The 6878-nt window shown below is 31.7% G+C and overlaps 1 protein-coding gene across 8 annotated transcripts in view; it reads left to right on the plus strand.

Moving 5' to 3' along the window:
* The first annotated feature begins 982 nt into the window (after positions 1-982).
* Positions 983-6878, plus strand: part of LOC102677452 (protein 4.1 homolog) — a 17578-nt gene continuing 11682 nt past the window's right edge. For 3 of the 8 annotated variants that reach the window (XM_006623642.2, XM_006623643.1, XM_006623644.2), the window contains exon 1: positions 984-1169. The gene's annotated coding sequence lies outside the window, so the exon portion shown is untranslated. Of the gene's footprint in view, positions 1170-1201; positions 1464-5278; positions 5301-6878 lie in introns of those variants that run through there. The other 5 variants (XM_031514189.1, XM_031514193.1, XM_031514190.1 and 2 more) reach the window with 5 other exon arrangements.

A 6878-nucleotide genomic window follows, 5' to 3' on the forward strand; every position in this document is an offset into this window, starting at 1 on the left:
TTTATGTTGTTCTAATATACCGACCTCGATCAGTATTTTTGATTGAGATTGATACGTTAGAACACGATACAAAGTAAGATGTCATGTCTATCCTGTTCCTCGTCTGAGATGGTACATTGTTGCAATTTATTTGCAATTAAATACATAAAAAAAAATTACTTTAAATATAAAATTGAATTATACATAAATATAATTTGCATATAAAACATATTATATCTGTTTAAATAGTACAACGATTGAAGCGAAATTAACTTATGATTTTTTTCTCACTCAGTAACTGTTGCTTAGTACATTATCGAGAATTATAGATAAGTTTTAAATGATACGTAAATTATTATCCATAAATTCGAAACAAATATTTTAAAATATGAAATATTAAATGCTATAATTTTCTGCTAATATTTTATTTATTTATTTATATATTCTAATATTTTATTAATTTTATAGTTTATTAATATATTGTAATGATTTACAATATTATAATTTTATAAATTTATTAAATTTATAAAAAATTTTTCATAAATATATTAAATTATTCTATAATCTCTTTTTATTTATTAAATTTTTTAATAAGAAGAAATTTCCTATTTTTGATTTATAAATTTCGCTTTCGATTTATAAATCGCTCTATTTATCGTTTCTCAAATAATTTATACGTGATAAAGAATATTTGACCTATGAATTTAAGAAATTAATATGAATCTAAATTAATATTAAATTTGTTTTATGTTACATCTTTTGAATAAATTTTTATAATAATTGTAAAATTTCTATTTCTACACGAAAGAAAATTGTATAAATAATCTATTTTATATTTTGTTTGTTTGTTACTTATTTTTTTTTAATAGAGAATTTCGTTTATAATTTCTCCTTTTATCGATCATTGGAATTTCTTTTTACCAACCGTTAAAATTACTGCCTAACTGCTGCTATCTAGTGGAGAAAATGTGTTTAGATTGGGCGTACTCGCTTGATTGCGTCATAAGAGAAACTGATTTTCCTAGGTAGTCAGCCATATTGACTCGCGTAAGAACATCGAAAGCAGTTCCGTATTTGTCGTGCTTACGGTTACAATTAGATGGTGCGTTACTATTACGGAAATTTTCCAACTAGTTACATTTTCCATGAACTGTAATCACTTGTTGAACGAAGAATTTGAAAATAATAAGGTATGTAACCAATAATACTTATACTTGTCAGGGGACTATTTGAAAATGCTGCTAGTATGGGCCGTGGTCACAGTCAGCGTCGCCCCGCGATTCGACGAACCTGTTTCGTATTCGTAGCTGTCGTTAGAATTGGAACAAAAATTGTTTATGTGCTTATAATAGAAATACTGCGTTACTTAGTTGAAAAAAAAACAATTAGTGCTTTAATCTTGTGCATTTTGTTTTATTATATTTTTATCTGCGATTTTCTTATCGTAGTGCATTATTTAAAAAAGAATCGCGTCTTTATCTTAGGTAAGTTTTATAGTTTTTCAGAATTCAATTATACGTGTATTATCTTCATGACATACTGAAATATAATTCTTTTAAATTCTTTTAATAATATTTAACTTTCCAAAATATTAATTATGAAATTATTAACATTCGTACTTTGAATGTAATGGATTGGAATTTACGCTTTAAAATATAATGTTTACTATCATCAATGATAGTAATAATTATAATAACTCTTATGTAGCGTATTTTTTATTATTTTATTATAAATATTTATTCAAATTTTCGCTTAAAAATTAATATTATACGAGAGATAAATATTTTTCACATAACCTCCAGTGATATTAAAATATGTGATGAAAGAAATAATATTTGATCTGCTAATATATGCATTACTTATGACATATATAATATTTATACGAATGTGCGTTATATTTCAATCAACATATACAAAACATCTGCTTAGTCAAATTGATAGAAATTTTTGATATACGTTGTTTCGTGTCAGTACTTATTTCTCTGAATTGTATGAATATTACATCGTGCAACATGTGAAACACTATGTTGCTTGTTTAAATTTGTAAAAAAATTAACTATTAGATTTAACAGTGATATAATATATAACATTCAGTAATATTTAAAAAATTATTTATGAATATGATCAAATGTAAAAATCTTGACAGGCGTAGAATCAATACATGCAAGATAGAACGCACGAATGCATTCTTTGCATATCATATATTATATTTCTTCAAAAAAATCATCCATTCTCTCGGAAATTGTGATATAACGAGACGCGCAGAATCCGCTGGAAATCCGTTGTTAAGCAAAAACTGAAAAGTTTATTATTGTTACAGAGAACGAAAATAATTGATATTAATGATTGAAAATAATTGAATTTTATAGTCTATCGATTAAAAATTTGCTATCGTATTCTGTCTTCTATGATCTTGAGAATAAAATGCTTTTAAAAAATACACGTTAATATTTTGCAAATACTACTTTATCTCTCTCTTTGTATATTTAATTAATACAAAAAGAATATAAAAATTTATTTGCTGGCTATTATTCAAAGTTCATCCTTAAAATCTGAAATATATACACCGTATTTCTGAAAGTAAAAGCAATCATACAATCTCATCATTTACAAAGTTACTTTAAGCTTCGGGATTTCGTCATTTTCCAGTGAGTGCTTGTTACGAGCAATTAGGTCAATTATACACTTTGTCACAAAGACGCCAGCTTTTTCGAAATTTACATTAATCTCATCACGTTTCTAGCTCTTGCCAATAATCGATCGGAACTATTCTTTATGCATTTCTACAATGTTTTATTCTTCTAAGAGAAATATTTATTATTCTTTCTATATTATAAAAATTCTATTTATAACAAAATTTATTATCATTTATACAATAACAGAGTTTTAAAAAAATATTTTATTCATTTTAATTTTTTCAAGTTAAACCAAATAATGTATAAACAAACTAAATATAGATTCTAAAGTATATTTAAAATTATTACCACAAACGGTATATAACCGTTAACCAAAGCAAGGAAGTGTACTCGTTGGCAATGCATAGAGAGGTGTGACGCTGATAGGAGGTAACACACGACATGACTAAAGTTACAATGAACTTGGGGGAACCAAGCTTACACACCTTTGTAAAATATAATATATAATGCGGTTTTCTCATATATACAACAAATGGTGCATGTGAACGAATATCTGATTAGCAATCTTTGATTGGTAATTTCAAAATCGAAATAAATAATTTTACAAAAATAATAACATCATCGTGATCTAATATATTTAATATAAATTCAACAAACTATCGAAAATAGAATAAAGTTTTTATTATTTTTAATATTACATTAATTTTTAATATTACATTTATCGATTTATTCGCTATGCCTGATAAATATTATCCAAAGTAAACTAAAAGCGCGCGATGTGTACATCGACCAATAAATAATATTCATTGCGTATGATAATCGTCCTTTTTATCAAATTTATCAAATAATACTTTCTATTTGTTGATATTAGATATCAACTTATTGATAAGTCACATGGTATTTTTATCAAGATCTACTAACCGAAATAAGATCTCGACTAAATTGTAATAGCAGTTGCGCCAAGCGTATCACACCTGTTAGCGTACTACAAGTAAGCGTGCTCCGCGTGGTTGCTCGATTCACGTAAAATTTAATTGTACGGCTGGCTGACATTCGCGTAGTAGTACCAGTCTTCCGTAAAGCAATCGCCGGAAGTATCGGCGTTCACCGCACGAAAGAAACTTGGAGGATAAATGCGAACAAGGCGTGGCTATGATCGTCACGTGTTTCGTTATACTATGATTGGAATTGCAATTTACCATCAACTTAAATAGCCTTCCGTCTAATTCTTTGTACTATTTGTATTCAGAGCAACACGTATATTGTATATATATCGATACATATAAAATGTAAATTACTACATTGCAAGAACTGCATTCAAAGATATGGAGTTGAATTTTTCTTTTGAATTCTGAATCTGAATAATTCTTATACAAATATAAAATAATAAAATTAATTGAAAAAAAAAACGTATATAGACATGTAAATTATTAAATGTATGATGTTTCAAAAAAAGGTTTACTTGAGAAATCAATATAGTACATCGTAGTTCGTAATTTTAAGCTATGGATTTAAATTTTTTCAAATATTTTACGAGTTTTTTCTCCATATTCACATAGAACACACGTACGTTCGCGCAACGTTTGTGCTTTGATTAAATCGCGCATGTAATCAACGAGATACGTGCTTTCTTTCTTTCGCTTTTTCTATTTCCGTCATGGCCGCTTGCCGCATCTAATCGGCAAACGTATTTTCTCCTCGACGAAACCACGCGGTACTTACTTACGTCGAATCGCGTTTATTTTTTACCGCTCTTCCCCTAGAAAGCCTGAGATTCGTGCATTTTTAAAATAATCGGTCACTTTCGCACTCGACCATCGAAGAAAAAGTATGAAATCAGGGACGTGAGACATTTTCTAGAAACGAGGAAACTTTTCATAAACGGGAAACATGGTAATGCTAGGCTCGGTGAACGATTTAACCGTGAAAAAGAAGAGCGCAATAGCGACGTGGTGTAACAGCGTCGTGGTGTTACGGTAGGACACGGCTAATTATCTCGGTTTACGCGGGGAAAAATCACTCGTAAAAAAATGGCCATTGTTATGGCACTAAATCAGTGTGTGAAACTAGAGAAGCAGAAGATCGTTTACGTTTCGTTTACGTTCCTATGCAAAAATTCTTATTGCATTTATTCTGTCATGAAACTTGGAGGAATTTAGAAAAAACAGATTGTATGAGTTTTGATCGATAACGATATAATCAAGTTTAAAATTTAATCGCGCTGTATGTAACCAAACTCTTGAAATTATTATAAATTACAGGGTAATTAAAATTAAAAGTGAGTCATGCGGCATGGTGCGTGACACGCGACCAAGGCAGCGTGTATTATATTTTTTTCGTCGATGACGAGCTCTCGAGTTTTTTAATTCTACATGCACGTAACAGAGGGACCCTTGGAACACTTGTGAACGTATCCTCGTGTAAAAATACGCAAGGGGGCCGGTGGCGTGGAGTGTTTAATTAAAGTACGAACCGTTCGTCGTCTCTCGATTCGATAACACACGAAGTCTTACTCTTTAGATCGAAAAAAAAAAAACATAATCGCTCGTTAATTCTGTGGTTTGAAATTACAGGGTAAGGTGTTTGGTCGTTCTTCGAGGTGGATAAATTTGCGCGTAAACCGCGCGGGGAAGAGCATAGGGGTGAATTCAGCGAGTGAAATAGAGAAGAATCGGTGGAATTCTGGTTGGTAAAATTTTCGACGACGTTTTTACAGATCTCAACCCTTTAATTTTACGCATCAAAGAATACTCCTCGCCTTCTGTGTCTGTCCTCCCGCTCTTGCCTTCTCACCCCTTCAATTCCTACCATTGAAACTCGCGACAGAGGAAGACCTACGATGAATGCCGTTACGAACCCGATGAAAGAAAGGGTTGAACGAGAGAGCGAGATAAACGCGGGAAGGGAACCCCTTGCTTGCGATCGGTGAAACGAGACGCGTCTGCACGACACCCGATAAAAACTGTCCCAACTTGAGTACGCACCCTCGCGTATGAATCGGTTCTACAATAAATCTGGCAGTGTTTGTACCCGCTACGGAAATCACCGCTATACCGCCATCATCTCGTACAAAACGAGCTCTCCACCCTCATCTTCCCTTTTACCATAATTTTCACGCACGAGAAACTTGTTCCCGTTTCTCGTTAATTTCTCTCGAATCAAATACTCGTCGAAGTAAGTGGGATGGATTTTGATTTTTCTTTTTTTGAAAGATTTTCTTTCAAACAAAATCGTGTAGTCTCGACGAAAATAATATAGCAACCAATGATATCATTTTATTTTCGAAACGAGTCGACGAATATTTTATCGCTTTAAAAATCGAATAATTTGAAAAAAATAAAAAATAAAAAAGAAAGTTGTTCTTTCTAATCGTGCAAGTTGTACAACTAGGCACGTTTCTAGGTAATAGAAAGCTATTATAGAAATACACCATTTGAACCTGATTTCTAAGCTTGGCTATGTTTCAGCGATCGTTTGTTGCTGTTTTTGCCAACCGGAAAATTATCAGTCCGCAAATATCCGACCGCGATGTACAATGCGAAACGTCGATCGATCAAACATCCCACCGTGGAGATTCCCCATTCTTGTTTCTTGCGTTCTTTGGAAGAACCCAGCTGGGCTTTTCATCGATTCGTCGCTACACGATGTCGCACACGCGATGCCGGAGGACTGGCATTATGTTGAAGTCGACACGAGGGATTTAAATGCCGCGTCCGCTTCTGCTCGAATTGGAGTCAACGTGTATCCATTCACGTACGATTGCAAAACACTACCACCACGAGGCTAATAAACCCAGTCGTGCATGCATATGCAAAACTGTTTTCTAATGAATCCTCTTCGTCCTCTTCCGTGGATACGGTTTGCGGAATCATCGATCCGTTATCCGTGTATCAATGTTCGATGTGGCGTATAGGTTGACACTTAATCTGGATCGACGATTGAAACTGAGATTGAGATTCCGTTAACTGGAAAACACATCTTAATATATCGTTTGCTTGGATTTCGTTAAGCTCGCCTTATATCGTTTGGATTTCGAAATAATATTTTCCAATATTTTTTTAATTTTTGCAAAAAAATTTATTTATATTATTCTCGCAGGTGCGTGAGAATAAATATACTTGTGTTATTTGTTTCATTCTTATCACATCGTTTAAGAATTTATTTAATTTTAGTTTGATAAATTCGATCTTTGAAAAAGAAACGATTCTATAAATTTCGAGTGAAATTTCGATTGTTCTATTTTTTTTTTTTTTTTTTTTTTTT

This window comes from Apis dorsata, unplaced genomic scaffold, assembly GCF_000469605.1.
Source record: "Apis dorsata unplaced genomic scaffold, Apis dorsata 1.3 scaffold_928, whole genome shotgun sequence".
NCBI lineage: Eukaryota > Metazoa > Arthropoda > Insecta > Hymenoptera > Apidae > Apis > Apis dorsata.